Source organism: Mandrillus leucophaeus, unplaced genomic scaffold, assembly GCF_000951045.1.
Source record: "Mandrillus leucophaeus isolate KB7577 unplaced genomic scaffold, Mleu.le_1.0 Scaffold65, whole genome shotgun sequence".
In the NCBI taxonomy this organism is placed as follows: Eukaryota; Metazoa; Chordata; class Mammalia; order Primates; family Cercopithecidae; genus Mandrillus; species Mandrillus leucophaeus.
In genome coordinates, this window is record NW_012107030.1 from 473637 (window position 1) to 489754 (window position 16118).

Sequence of the window (16118 nt, forward strand, 5' to 3'; positions counted from 1 at the left end):
GGCCGGCGTGCGCGGCTCTGCCCGGGGCGTGCGGGTGTGAGCGTGAGCGCCGGTGTGGTCCGAAAGGCTCTTCTCTTAAACCCCCCGGCAGCCGGCTCCTGTGTGTGACACGATGATGTCATCATCGCCGAGCAGCCCCAACGCCTGCATCTTCACAAAGCTCCATCGCGGGCTCCGGAAACGGGGCTGGGGGTGGGGAGGCGAAGACCCTCCCTCTGCCCCAGCCCCTCCCGCCTCGCCGGGACCGCCCGCATTGTGTAGCTTTGAAATGCAAACGAGCCGCGGCCCGGGAGCTGGGGCCCCAGAAAGGAGGGGCGTGGTGGTCGGGTGGGCTGACCACCGAGAGTAGGGGGCTCAGGCCTGCTGGCTCATCCCTCCAGGAAGGAGGAAATGGTCTCTCCCGGCCCAGGACCAGGGGGACGGTTGGAGGAACAGGTAAACACGCTGCAGCAGGCCACGGGAGCGACGCTGGCAGAGACGTGCGCCCTTTTCCACCGCCGGCTTCTGCCTCCTTCAGGCCCTGGGCCCTGGAGGCAGCTAAGGTCTGTACCAGGGAGAGTTGCGGGGCCTGGCTCTCCCCTCACAGCCAGCCCGGGCCTGGCCTCCAGGGACCTTTGCACCGCATAGTCTGCACGGCTTGGGGCAAGCTAGGGAGCAAAAGGTACTGGGCCTGGGAGCGGGTTGGGGCTGCAACACCATCTTTGGCCACCAAATGAGCTCCACAAAGCCAAGCCCTGTGCAAAGGCTCACCCTAAACAAGCAGACGCCTGGCCAGCTGAGCCGCCCAAGGCAGGCCCCTAATGCAGCATCGTGTACAGGGCAGAGGCACTTTCCGTGACATGCATCGGCTCAGCTCTGTGATTCTAAACGGGCTAGGCCTGGAGGAATGTCCGTGACACCCTGTCACCAAGCTCCCAGTACCCAGCGCCATTCTGTGGCTGGCAGCATATCACCCACCCACTAACAGCCAAATCCCCAAATCCCCGTCCCTGGCCTGTGGCTGGCTGGGAAACCCTCAAGGCTTGAGCGCCTGAGCCGCCTCACTGAAGGCTGCTGGAGAGAGTTCATCATCTCCGCATAGGTACAGAAGGTTTGGGGCACACCTGGGAACCCCACCATCCCCCTCATGCTGTACATTCAACACAACCGCTTCCTGCGCTCCCAGCCCAGACTCACAACTGAATTCAAATGGAACCTCTGATGGGTAAGTGGAAGACTCTTCCACATTTTCCCAGCTTTTCTTCACCCATAGGGCGGTGAGCCTAAAATGTATCTCAACTGTGGCCAAAAGCAAAAGAAAATAAAAACAAAATTGTTCAAAGCATTTTAAAATTGCCTCCAATACACTGTTTTCTAGCGACGTGGCCAAGGACGTTTGGATGGGCTCTTTTGATACTGACACTCGAGGTCACGGTAGTTCCAGAGCTTCACCGGGACTGACTTTCCACTGCTGCTATTCAGTATCAGTGTCAAACAGAATGCCAGAGGATCAACATCATTCTGTGGGATGTAACAACATGAAATTTCCAGGAAACATTGAGAAGGTTTACTTTTGCATTTATTTGAAAATAGCTAATGATTATGTCAATCTTGCAGGGAAGGTAGCTGTCAGGGGTGGCGTGATGAGGCATGCTCTGGAAAGCACCTCCCGGGGAAGCTGTCACTCATTGTCAGCATTGGGTGTCACTTGGTGGCAAGGATCCTGCAACCTGTTCATCCTGTCATCATTCTCAGCACCCTGGGGGTTTGTTTCGCTGTCAGAAAACAGACCTCTTGGGCTCCATATGCAGGTGAGGGCCCAGAGAAGCTTACCATGCAGAGCTGAAACATTGGTAAGCTCTAACCTGGGCTGGTACTGTTCTGAGGAAAGTGGCCCTTTCCCTGGGCACCTAGGGACTGGCCTTCAGCCAAGCCTGGTACTCAGAAAATACATGAGGAAAAAATGAGGAACCACAATTAGAACTCATCTGCCAACTTTTAAAAACATTTTTCAGATGATGTCCAAAAGCACAAAGCCATCTAAATGTCCTTACCCTGAGTAGGTAGAGGTTCTGCTGCGATAACAAGATAGGGTTTGAAATGAGACCGGAGTTCAAATCCTGACTTCTCCCTCATTAGCTGTGTGGCCTGAGCCGACTGTTTAACCATACTGAACCTTATTTCCTCGGCTGACAAAAGAGGAAAAGCATCTATTTTGCAAGGACATTGGAAAAAGTAAATTAAATACCATCTATGAATGCCCAGGACCAGGATTCTTCTTTATAAGAAAAAAATTTCCCCCAAGTATAGTACCATAAAGGAAATTAAGGCAGCATTAAAGTGAAGTGCTTTTACGTAGAATCCCAACAACTGAAAAGCTATGACATAGTGACAGGGTATATTACTTAGTGGGACAACAGCATCTCACTGTTGTCAGAAACACAGTCAAGAACCAGGAGTGGGGCTGGGCACCGTGGCTCACGTCTGTAATCCCAGCACTTGGGGAGGCCGAGGTGGGAGGATTGCATGAGCCCAGGAGTTCAAGACCAGCCTGGGCAACATAGTGAGACCCTGTCTCTACAAAAAATAAACAAAATTAGCTGGGTGTGGTGGTGTGTAACTGTGGTCCCAGCTACTCAGGAGGCTGATGTGCTTGAGCCCAGTAAGTCTAGGCTACCAATGGACCCCGAGCTGGTAATTAGCCCGAGCATACACACTCAGTGAGCAATGATCTTGCCACTGCACTCCAGCCTGGGTGACAGAGCGAGCCCCTGTCTCAAAAAAAAAACCAGGAGAGAAACAAATAGAATGTGGGCACCATTACAGTCAATGCAACTAAAACCCATGCGTGATTAGTTTGTGTAAATTATTTATGGAAGAGTCTCTCAGACCCCCATTGAAGACGTTTTGATGCTGACTCTACAAACAATTTAAAACAAAGCTGGTGATCTAGTAACTCGGCCTACAGAAAATGTAAAGCTGAAGAAAATGAGGGAGAATGAGCAGAGAGGGAAAGGGCTGTGCTATGGACCGAATGCTTGTGCCTCCCTCCCAGATTCATGTGTTGAGGCCCTAATCCCTAGGGGGATGGTATTTGGAGGTGAGGCTTTTGGGAGGTAATTATAATTAGATTACGTCATAAGGGTGCCCTCGAGATGAGATTATACCTGTATAAAAAGAGAAGGAGACACAAGACCCCCACTCCCAACCCTCCTTCTCTGCTGTGTGAGGCAAGAAGGTGGCCATCTGCAAGCCAGGAAGAGAGCCTTCCTCAGGAGCCCAACCATGCCGGCACCCTGATCTCAGACATCCAGCCTCCAGAACTGGAAGAAATCAATGTGTTCTATTTAAGCCACCCAGGGAACCCCACCACTCCTAAGCATGGCCCTAATGAGACCCTGAACTCAGCCCCTGGGGGCCTTTAGACCACAGTCCACATATTCTAGGACCACAGTCCACATATTCTAGGCCCCCGAAGGTCATAGCCTGCTTAGACAGGCTCCACTGCAAACCTTCCTACTGATGTCCCCAAAGACACCCTAGAAACCTGGATAAATCAAGGAATGCATCCATCATTTCTAAAAAGCAGTTCAACATATATTAATGCACCTATTGTGTGCCTGGCCTGTAAGTGGAAACCAGTTTATTCTCACATTACTTAGTGACACCTACCAGAAAGAGCAGCAAACCTGACAAATCCCTGTAGCCAAAAGATAAACCATGTAATGCAGCCTCTTCAGTCCCACAGAGGTGCAAGGGACTGAGCCATGGTCAGAAACTGCGAGTAGTTTGAGACCCCTCTGATACCCCAAGAAAAACAAACGTGAGTGGCTCCACCTTTGCCTCTGGCCTCAGGGAGTCTCCAGTTGCCATAGCAGCGAGACTTTCCAAACACTACCAACGGACCCCGAGCTGCTAATTAGCCCGAGCACACACACTCAGGAAAGTAGGTCAGATCACAGAGAAACCCATCTGGAGGAGCTAAGAATGTAAACACAGATGGAGAACGGGGCTCCTCCAAGCCCTGGGTCTTCACCACGACCCACTACACCATGGTGGGGAGTGGAGGGAGGCTGGACAAAACCCCAGCAACTTCTCTTCAGGGAACCAAGCTTGAGACCGGCTCTGGGCTGTCTCTGAGAGTGTTATCTTGTTACTCCACCTGAGGCCCCGCGCAACCAGCCCCACGTCACACAACTCTGCACCCAGTAGTGCCTGAACGCCTGAGCCCTGCACCGAGCTAGGCACGCTCACTGCCTTGCCGAAAATTCGAAGAGCTGGGAAGCTGTGTGGCCTGAATGCAGCACCCACACATCAACATGAGCAGGGTACCTGTGAGCAGGGACAGAGCCTGGGCTCAGGCAAGAATGGCGCGGTGCCGGGCTTTCTCTACCCAGGCGTCACAGTCCCGGGATGGACGCTCTTTCCTGGGCTTTGGGGACACGCTTCCACATCACTCAGTCTTGTTCCAAAGGTTGTCCACTGTCTTTGCAAAAAATTCCCCATTCAACCTCCTGGCTTTGATTCGGCATTGGAGCATGGCCAGGTCCTCACCGTGGCCTCACCGCTGAGGAGCTGCCCCCTCCTCAACTTCTCCATCTCTCTCAGTTCCTCCAGAAAATCACATCCCAGCTCTCCCAACTCCCCGGAGGGGTCTGCTCCCTGCCAGCCCCTAGACTTTTCTTCCCAGTCCCTCGACTGCCTGCACATTGATGCCTTGGTGCTTTCTTGCCTTGTTAGAGTCTCAGGTGTGTCTGTGTCTTGTGTCTCTGCTCTCCAGACAGGCAGGGTGCCCCAAACACAGCCAGAGCCCATAAACACATGCTGCACGAGACCTCAGAGGACGGGCAGAAGGTCCTGGCAAAACTCCGTCTTATGACGAATGGAGAAAAGGCAGAAGATGGTTGCGTTCGTTTATTTGCAGCGGTACAGATATTCTGTTAACCTCTTACAGGCCAGCATGAAATCTCACATGCTCACCTTTGGGAATCTGAGTGGTTTCTTGGGCCTAAGCATAAGTTTCAGTGAAGCCCCATCTTTTCCAGCAGGTTCTCTTGTTCTCTCCTTGCAAAAGGCTGATCTATTTACGGCATCTCTTTCTACTACTCTCACCATATTTACACCTGGGACCTTTCAGAGTTCTTCACAAGCAAGGACAGCTCCACAGGCGAGTCTTCAGGGGGAAAAACTCTGTCGATTCAGTTATGACAGAGGGAGAGGACTGGGAATTTTACTATTAGACCCAGGGAGGTAACCCAAATGTGCTAGAAAAGAAGACAGTAAAGAGAAATGAGACTCACTTTTGTTTTTTGGGTTTTTTTTGAGACAGAGTCTTGCCCCGTCTCTCAGGCTGGAGCACAGTGGCGCAATTTCAGCTCACTGCAACCTCGGCCTTCTGGGTTCAAACAATTCTCCTGCCTCAGCCTCCCAAGTAACTGGGACCACAGGTGCATGCCACCACGCCCGGCTAATTTTTGTAATTTTTAGTAGAGACAGGGTTTCTCCATGTTGCCCAGGCTGGTCTTGAACTCCTGGCCTCAAGTGATCTGCCCGCCTCAGCCTCCCAAAGTGCTGGGATTGCAAGTGTGAGCCACCTGTAATCTCGCAGCCAGTTGAGATTCACTTTTATTTTTAAATTAAGAATTCAGAATATATTTGTAATCTTTGATATCTATAGGAAGGAAGGAAGAAAGAAGGGAAGGAGGGAAGGAGGGAGGGAGGCCAGTCCCCAAAATCTCAGGGCTATACAAAAGTTGTTAGCATTAAGAATTCTCATCACATATGGAAAAAAAAAAATCAGTAACACAAATACTATGTTCAAAAAGACTGAATAAGGTTCTCAAAATCTTCCTTTCTTTACCAAATTAATTTAGCCCTCTTTTTCTTAAACACACCATTGCTGGCTTGATATTTCCACTCTTTTGAGATGGAAATCGTAGGAGACACTCGTGAGGTAGCTTTTGAGAGAATATACCCTACCTAATGTCAAAAAGGACTTAAGCTCACAATTCAAGAGAACAAAGAAAATACAGGAAGAAAAGGTGGGTAAAAGCCAGAGGGGGTGAGGTGAGCCTGGAAGTACTGAGGTAAGCTCTTGCAGGAGTGGGGTAGGAGTCTGGCTCTAAGTTTCCCAACAGCCAAAGCAAAAAGGGCAACAACTATGACCAGTTACATGATTCACAAAATCCGACAGGTTAAAAAAACAAAAAAAAGACCATCCCACAGATGAGCAGCTTCTGTTGTGACTTTCTGAACACGCATTCTCCCACAAGCCCTTCACCTGGTGACTATACGTATATGATGGCTGATGCCTTCAACAATATCCTCCCACCAATACAATATTCTTCCATATAGCTATGTCAGCAAGCACGGCAGGGGCTCCTCAGCTCTCCTGGCAATCAACAAAATCCAAAAACTACAAAGTTCCCAGGATGCATTTCTAGTCCCCCCATCCTACACTAAGGGTCCCCACCACTCAAGTTTCCATGCTAACAAGGTTACATAAGAGAACACAAAGGGCAGCGTTAGGACAACATCATCAACAAAGTAACCATTTATAGACTTGATCCTCCCTCACATGCTCCTCCCGTCTTCACAAGTCTATTTTACTGTATTTTATTTGAGACAGGGTACTCTGTCACCCAGGCTGGAGTACGATGGCGCAATCTCAGCTCACTGCAGCCTCGACCTCCTGGGCTCAAGCGATCCTCCCACCTTAGTCTCCTGAGTAGCTGGGACCACAGGCATGTGCCACCATGCCTGGCTAATTTTTTGGAATTTTTGTAGAGATGTGGTCTCACTATGTTGCTTAAGCTGGTCTCAAACTCCTGGGCTCAAGTGATCCACCCACCTTCTCCTCCCAAAGTGCTGGGACTACAGACGTGAGACACTGCACCCAGTCATGTCCTCACAAGTCTGGTCTTTGGCAGTGTCTTGCTGATTGAAGGAGCAAATATACAGTGCCAACAACCAGAAAGCAAAACTGCAAACCTGGAAGAAGGAGGAGGATGTCATGGAGTCAATTAAAGTGACACCAGAGAATTGCTCAAAACCTACCCCAAAGCTATGAGAAAGGGCAGCTGGCACAGTCAGACCTGTGAGCAACTGAAGAAGAGAAACAGCCAGGAAGAGGACAGAAGGTGGCTTCAAAGAGAGAACGTGAAGATGAAAGAACCAAGAGAAGCCCTCAGAACTGTTTACGAAAGAGTGACCATGTTGCTTAAGCTGAAGTCAGGTGTGAAGTGAAGAATATGCAGCATTGAAAATCTGGCAAAAAAAAAAACAAAAACAAAAACAAAACATCTGCCCAAATCCTTTGTTCATTCTAAGCATTAACATGTGGTTACCATTAAAATCTACATTTTGTTAAATATAAAATAAAATCATTTTCATAATTTTTCATTTCTTTTCAGAGTGAAGTCTTAAAAACGTTTTTTGTACTACTGGCTGGGCACGGTGGCTCACGCCTGTAATCCCAGCACTTTGGGAGGCCAAGGTGGGTAGATCACGAGGTCAGGAGATCAAGACCATCCTGGCTAACATGGTGAAACCCCGTCTCTACTAAAAATACAAAAAATTAGTCGGGCGAGGTGGCGGGCGCCTGTAGTCCCAGCTACTCGGGAGGCTGAGGCAGGAGAATGGCGTGAACCTGGGAGGCGGAGCTTGCAGTGAGCCGAGATCGCACCACTGTACTCCAGCCTGGGTGACAGACTGAGACTCCGTCTCAAAAACAAAATGAAAAAAAAGTTTTTCCCACTATTACCATAAAACTTTTGATTTATTAAGTGGACTCATTTTAAGTGGTCTTTCTCAGTTAAGAGTTTCCTTCAGAAAACCAGATGTCCTTCCTGTAACTACCTTTATAAACTGGGTTTAAGATCACAGGCGAAAATCAAGAGGGTGGCCCACAGCAGACACGTGGCCAAATAAAATCTCAACCTCTAAAGTTCAGGCTACTACTTCGAAGTAAAGCCCAGTTCCATTCTAAACCTGGGAAGATAGAGCCAACGCTCTCACCTAAGCCAGGTGACTACATCTGTCTAGGATCAAAAACATAACCAGTGGTATACATCTTTCTTCTCGGGAAACTATTTCCAGGAAGAACAGAAAATTCAGTAAGCACCACAAAAATATTCTGGTTCTTGTTTAAAGAGGCTTAATGTTGCATTTGGTTTGAATGTTGATGTGTTAATCCACTGAGTTCCTCTACAGTTTAAAGTCACTGGTTTTAGAGGCTACTTTGTACTAGGAATTTAAAGGCCTTTTAAGGAAAACATTTGGGTGTAAACAGAGATGGGGTCTCCCAGCTGCCAAAATCAACAGCAAAGCTGGTTTCTGAGTCCAGACTGGAGAAGCAGGTTGGGAAGGGCGGATCTGTGCCTCTGTGGTGGGAGGGGCTCCCCTCAGTGGCCCAGTGGTGGAGATGCTTCCAAGATGAAAGTACAGAAAGCAAATGCAGAATCTCCACGCCTCTCCGTCCTTCCCTCATTTTGAGCAGAGACAGCGGCTACCTGTGACTGCCCTGGGGTGAATTTGCAGCACCTGGGGTAAATTTTTTCCCACGCCTGCCGGCAGCAGTCGAGACAGACCTGGCATAGGGCTGCCCTACTTGTGAGCCAGGCAGCAAAAACCAGGCGTTGAGGATCAGAACTGCTGACTCAAGGCTCCATGAAGGAACAGAAATCCAGAAAGCCAGGACAGAAATAGCATCCATGAGCATCTATTGATAGCATAAAGTCCGTGGGCAGAGTAAGTGAATGAGCGTGTCCGCGTGGGTGGGTGTGTGTGCGCCTGCATGTGTGTTAGCAAGCCCTAAAAATATTTCCCTTTTTCCATAACCATCTGAGAGGCCCTGTCTGTATAATTCCCTCTACATCCTGCCTAACTGTGGCCAGCTGCAATTAATATATAATTGTGTCTGAAGATAAGAGATTGTTTTTCCTAAATTCTCAGATCTTTAGCAGTTGATGTGTACATGGGAAGAAAATCTTCCTGTGACAACAGACTGACCAAATTCCTGCTTCATCTTTGCTGAGCTGAGGAATTGTTGTGAGAGAGAGCAGGACACAGGCATGACAAGGTTTTCTAATAGCTTGCAGAGGCTATTAGGCATCAGTTTGGCAAAAAATAAATGCATGGCATATTTACATATTTTTCTGCATCTCTTTAAACTATTACACCAGGAAGACATGAAGGGTTGCTACTTCGCATAAGCATTTCCCCTGTGCAGTGACTGCCTGTCTCGGAACCTACCTGTACCTATGATCTTAAACCCACTTTATACACACACCCATGCCCCAGTATGTGACGGCTCCTTTGTCCTAGCAGCAGCAAGTTTGGCTCCAAGAGGGAGCCTGGCCCGGCATCAGGCCCTTGGAAGCCCTCAATAACTATGGGGGTATGGAGAAATGGGTAGACAGAGCTGTACTTGCAGACACAGAGGAGAAAGGCAACCATCCAAACTGTTTCCAGCTGAGGCCAGGGCTGAAGGCCACTCAAGGAGGTCCTCCCTAGGATGAGCCCTTCCAGGGCTGCAAAGAGACCCCAGGTACCACATGCAGAGCCCAGAGCCGGTTCCCCAGTCTCCCTGACCTCAACAATCTCCCTAGCGACGGATCTTGTTTGTTTTTGTGATTGGGGGGCCGGGGGGAGGAAGACAGGTTGGGTGCTCGGCAATAGGTTTGAATTAAACTCTCTTCCTCAGACACTTAGGTCAAAAAGATGAATAGAAAGCAAGGGACATTTTTCACTCACTGGCATCCTGAAGCTGACCCTGACAGGTTATTAGGCCTCTGTGCTTCCGTTTTCTCATCTGTGCAATGAAAATAATAACAGTTCCTCTTCCATGACATGGAGGTTGCAAGGTTTAAATGAGATAATATGTGAAAAAGCCCGAGGTACTGCAGTGCCAGGCATACAACAAGTGCTCAATACATGTTTAGCTGTGGCTGCTGCTGTGGCTGTTTTGTGAAAAAACAAGAAATCACGTTGGGCCAAGGAGGACTTGGTGTCCCTGCTTCACTGACTCTCACAGCATCTCTGAGACCCCAGGCCCGAGGTCTTCAATCAGGCAGAGGAGTTAGAGGCTGGAGGGCTCCCTGGAGGAGTCCACAGATATGAGAGGACCCAACCCAAATGGTTCCCGCCACAGCTTTGGCCTCAGAGCTTGGGACCTCAGCCAGTGTTCTGACTTTGCTGGGCTTCAACTGTCCCATCTACAAAATGGGCACAGTAAGAATATCTCCCTGACAGGGCTGTTACACACATTAAATGAGATGAAATATGTATCGGGCCAGGCGCTATGGCTCATGCCTGTAATCCCAGCACTTTGGGAGGTGGGAGGACCACCTAATGTCAGGAGTTTGAGACCAGCTAGACCAACATGGTGAAACTCTGTCTTTACTAAAAATACAAAACTGAGCCAGGCGTGGTGACCTACACCTGTAGTCCCACCTACTCAAGATGCTGAGGCAGGAGAATCGCCTGAACCCAGGAGGCAGAGGCTGCAGTAAGCCGAGATCACACCACTGCACTCCAGCCTGGGAGACAGAGCAAGTGAGACTCCATCTCAAAAAAAAAAGAAAGAAATATATATCAAATGCATGGCTCTCAGTGCCTGGTACATAGAAAGTACTCAATAAAGGCCAGATGTCATCACAAAAAGGAAGTAAGAAAACTACAGCCACTCTGTGATGCTCCAGGGAGAACCTGAAACCCAATCCCAGCCAGAGCCTATTACGTTGCTCTCCATCCTTTCTCCACAAGGTCCCAGCTCCCACCCTGAGTCCTGCCAAACAGCGCTGCAACAGTCAGTGTTCCGGCCACAGAGAGTGAGGATGCAGGATGGCTCAGCCCACTTCCCCAACTACGTCAGTCTGGACAGATGTCTCAGGCTGTGTTGGCAGAGGCACTGCAGGTACCACGTGCCAACCTCGGGACAAGCTGCCTCCTCTTGGAAATGAAGCAGGGACAATGCACCAGGGAATCATATCATCAAGTCAGCCATGTCAACACGCATTTATGGAATGGAATAGAGTATCACTGCAGCTCACCAAGTAAGGGACGTTCCATGTCAATCATGGACACACATGGGGTTAGTACGTGTGTACTGGCCACAATGTTAAGCTTCTCCCTGTGGTTTCAGCAAAGCCACTCTGGCCAGGCTGCAGGTCCTCCAACCTGGAAGACTTCCCCCTTTCATTTTTGTTTGCTTATTTCTTTTTGTTGTTGTTATTTGATCTTCCATCCCTCTTTAAGAAATCATTCTGATTTTGTTCATCGGCTTTCAGCCCCATTATCTAAACCCAAGAAAGGCAGGCAGGACCCTGTAATTCTTTCTGCAAAGCCAGGAAATGATGCTCAGTGAGATAGTATTTAGACAGAGATGGGAGCAGGGACACCAAGGTGGGGCACAAGGTGGGCAAGTCATCCCCAAAGAGCCACCATCCCTTGCCTCTTAGCCCAGGAGAATACTCCAAGGTCTCCATGTTTGGTGGAACCACATGGGGAATTACACCCCTTGCCCTGGGCCCCAGCCTTGGGCAGTAAGGGGAGGAAATGCTGGTGCCAAGCCCGAAGCCCTGGGCAACTTGTCCCACCGAGCCCCTGCCAGCCACAGACCAGCCTGGGAGTAGTCATCTCTGCAGTGTCACCCTCAGACATAGTGTGGCCCACACTGCAGGGTCACCACTGTATCCCCAGCACCTGCCTTCAACCTTGCACAGAGCAAATGCTCAATCAATGTTGGTGAATGGATGAATGCAAGGCACAAAGACAGACCCAGGTCCCCTCCATCCCCACGGCCACTGCTTTAATTCAGGCCACCACTGTCTCCCACCTGGACCACAGTAACAACTTCCACAAGGCCCTCTGACCTCTGGCCTCTCCTGCACCCACCCCCCTCCTCACCACCAGAGGTATTTCCCCAAAGTAAATTCCACCCTGACTCTCCCCTGCTTGAAAAGAGAAGACATGTTTCTTTGCACTTCTTGGGCACCAGCAAACTCCCCAGTCCAGCTGCAGGCCCCTCTAAATCTGAGGACTATGGCCACCTTGGCTGTTCACCCTGCTGCTCTGTCCGAGACTGCTGTACCTCCCTCCAGTCCCTTCAGTTCCTCCCTGACCTGTTGCCTGAATCTGCCGGGCCTCGCCACACCCCAAGCTTTGGCACATTTGGTTCCTCTTCCCTGAAGCACTTTTGCCCTTCTTTACTCTCAGCAAACACCTAGTCATGTTGTAAAACTCAGTGGTGATGCTGCCTCCTCTGGGAAGCCCTCCCAACTTCTCCAGGCAGAGTCAGGTGCTCCCTTCTCTTGAGGTCTTTTGTTCTCAGCTCTGTTGGAGAGTTTATCATGTTGTATTATGTTAAGTTTATCATGTTGTATTTTTCTGTTTCCAGAACAGCTGTCTGTCTGCTTCCTTTTCCCCATCACTGCTGGGAGCAGGGAGAATGTGAATTCAGTGCCACCTACTTGTCAAACACTGAGCTACATTCTTCATGTATATTTACTACTCACAATAACCCCCAAGAGGTGGGTACCACTAGCCCCACCTTAAAGATGGGTAAACCAAGGCTCAGAGTAGTCAAGTAACTTATGCCACATCACACAGCTGGTAAATAGGCATGTCTTTCCAACTTCATGCTCCTTCTCCTGCGCCACATTCTGAATAGTCCGTGGCACAGAATCAACCGGGATGTATCTGCTGAGACGCTGGCTGGCAGGATCAAAAAAATGCAAACAAAGCAGAAGAGAGGACCGAGGAATACTGCATGACTCCACCCAGACTCCAGTGCTCAGCGGGGCCTTCTCCTGCCAGCCAAGTATTAAAGAAACTGACTCATCAACACGGGGCGGCACTCCGGCAAGGTGGAGTCCCGAGCCACACATGCTCGTACCATATCCCACCCCACCCCACCTCCCTGGGCCCTGTGTCCCTTGGTTGGGGGGTCTATTTCTCTACCTCCTTTGGGGCACTCTGTGACCGGCTGTCTCCTGGTCACCCCTCTTTCTGTACCTCCACTGGGTCTAAGGGCTCGAGAGTGCGCATTTGGCTTGGAAGGAACGCAGCCTCCTGGAGTGCAAGCACCTAAACCATCAAGTGGCAGCCGAGGGCCGTCCCTGGGCAGCCGTGCTGGGGGAGGAGGGTGGGCTCCTGGCCTCAGCTGCCTCTATTCAGGGCAAGAAGGGACCCCACACTGCCTTGGAACCTTCCATCCAGCAGTGCTGTGCTGAGCGTGTCCAGCCGCGCTCTCAGACTCCTGCCCATATGTTCCTCCCTGAGCCCCACTTCGGGGCGGGATCCCCTTCCCAGCTGCTCTAGGGGCCGTGGGACTGCAGCCCAGATGGCGTCACAAGCTGAAGCTTTGCAGCTTCTCCCAGCTGTGCCCCCAGAGTAGGGCCAAGGAGCCCCGCTGCTGACGGCTCTCCTTCCCCTCCCCTACCAGAAGACGGAAAAGAACTGCAGACCTGGGCCCACAGGACTGAGGAGGCCACAGTCTAACTGACGCCCTCTGCTCCTGCTCCTCAGGCTGAAGCCGGCCGGCGCGCCCAGCGCCCGCTCCGCTGCAGCTCACATTACGGAGACTGGGCAGGCGCCGGGATACCATCGATGCCCCCGCGCGTCTCACCGGCCGGTGACGTGGCTCAGGGTAGTTATGCTGTCTGCCCTGGACCCAGTGGGCCTTAGAAGCAAAAGAACAATGGAAACTCGACCTGCGTAACGAAGGAATGATGCCACGAGGGCCCAGTTTGGTCAGCACAGAATCTAATCCCCAGAGACACTCAGCCCAACAACCCAGCCCCTTTCCCTCGTGAGGCCAAGAGGCTCATCCGCACCCCGCCTACAAGGCACAGTGCCGCGCCGGGGAGCGGGCTGGTGAACTGGCTCCAGAGCGAAGATGCATCAGGTTTTCCAAAGGGCTGACTTCTCTAACTCGGGTGGAGGGAATGGGGAGGTTTCTGCCCTTCCCCTCCTGCGCAAGAAGAACTCTCGGGTCTTGGAGAAGTGTTGACAGAGGGAAGGGAGCAATTCGGGGCAGGCTGCCGAGGGCGGGTGGTGCCGGGAGTGTGGGGGCACCTCACAGGAAAGCCGGAAGAGCCAAGGCCGCAGCCGACACAGGCTGCAGCTCAGGGCAGCATTTTCTCAAGGGGTGTCTGCTGGGCCTCCTGCCCAGCACCAGGGATCCAGCTTCCTCTTTGCAAGAAGCTCAGCGGCTTCTCTCATCCCGTTTCTCCTGGGTCTATCCAGACAGCCCTTGGCCAGGTTTCCAAGTCACCAATTCCTAGGGGACAGCTGTCCGCAGTAGGGAGTGACAGGCCAACTCTGAACAGAGATGATGCTTGCGTGGGCTCACACCCACACCCACTCAGCTCATGTCCAACACAGCAGGCTCTTTGCCACAAGCCCCCAGAGGTCAGCTGTGGCTGCCTTGGTGAGGTTAGGGCTTTCAACTGGTATTCCTGCAAATTCTTATCATCAGACCCCTCGCCTGACTTCAGCCTTGTACTGCTCTCCAAAGAGCTGATAGCTCTGGAAAAGTCAGGGTGACCTGCTGACCCCACAAGGCCTCAGGCTACACTGGAGGGGAAAGGAAGGCCCATCAGAATTGTGGTCACTGCAGCAATGGTCTCCCTCCCAGGCAGGGTTGGGAGGCAGAGACTTGAAGCTCTTCCTCCTTCCCAGAACCTCGCTTTTCTCCCTAAGTCACATCTGTTTTCCCCAAGGCCTATAGCCCAATGATTACCAATGAGAGTAGGGGGAGGGGAGTGTGAAAACTCCTGGAGAAAAGCCATTTGCACTGGAAATGTGGGATTGTGTCATCGTTTCCACAGCAGCCGTGAGAAGCAGGAAGAGGCAGCAGGAAGTCACCCAGCATGTCTGCAAGAACAGAGCATCTGTCGATTCTGTAATAAGATGTGCCCTGGGCTTTCTTTGTCAATCCACCAGGTCTCACTGCCTCGCTGCTCCCCTCCAAGCCCAAAGAGAGAAGACAAAGCCACAGATGTGGTGGGCACTGCAGCTGCCTGTGCATAACACCCAGAAGGCACACTGGCTCCAACAGGAGATGCCCGGCTAGAGACAGGAACCCATCGAGGATGTATTTCCAAATCAAGAGTCCAACCAGGACCTCAAATTCTGACCCAGGGCTGGGCATAGTGGCTCACGCCTACAATCCCAGCAGTTTGGGAGGCTGAGGCGGTCGGATCACCTGAGGTCAGGAGTTCAAGACCAGCCTGGTCAACATGGTGAAACCCTATCTCTACTAAAAATACAAAAATTAGCCAGGTGTGGTGGCGGGTGCCTATAATCCCAGCTACTCAGCAGGCTGAGGCAGGAGAATTGCTTGAACCCGGCTGGTGGAAGTTGCAGTGAGAAGAGATCATGCCACTGCACTCCAGCCTGGGCTACAAGAGCGAAACTCCGCCTTAAAAAAAAAAAAAAAAAAAAAAATTCTGGCTCAGGCTGGGTGAATAACGACTTCCATTTCAGTGAAATGAAATGTTCAAGCTAACATTTTTGAAACTTGCTTTGAAAACCTCCAGGAACTCATCCAAAGGGAAAAAAACACGGTTTATTGCATCCCTGGACCCAGGCCATGGCCCCATGGTTGAAAGCAGCTGTGGAGAGAGTTGAGGTGGAGATTACACTGAAGGTGATGGAACCACAGCTGTTAGGGAGCCCCAGGAAATGCGAGCCTCAATCCTAAAACCACTCCTGTCTTGGCAGGCAGCTAGCCAGGTCTTTAACAATGCAGATCCGATCATATCACTGTGCTGCCTTGGGGCTTCTGGACGCTCTTAAAAGAAAGCCCTCGGAGCCCATGACCAAAGCTGCTACGATCGGAGCAATGAAATAACGTAGTGTTGGATTATAACCCAAAGAATAAAATGAATATCCAGGAGTCCACGCAGATATAAATACATGATTGAATCAATTAATAAATGAAGGAGAAGAGACAAATCTCCTGCACAGAAAAACTCTAAATAACTCTGTAGATGTTCTGCCCTAACAGAGGAGGAGCGCAACTCTCCACCCTTTAAGTGTGCACATAGTGACTTCCTTCCACAGACTACAGCACAGAAAGGGGAGGAAAAAAGGAACTTGGTGGGGCGCAGTGGCTCACGCCTGTAATCCCAGCA

General features: G+C 50.8%; 1 protein-coding gene across 1 annotated transcript in view; it reads right to left on the bottom strand.

Moving 5' to 3' along the window:
- The window catches only part of TACC2 (transforming, acidic coiled-coil containing protein 2), a 182906-nt gene that overhangs the window by 100734 nt on the left and 66054 nt on the right, over positions 1-16118 (bottom strand). The window lies entirely within an intron of this gene.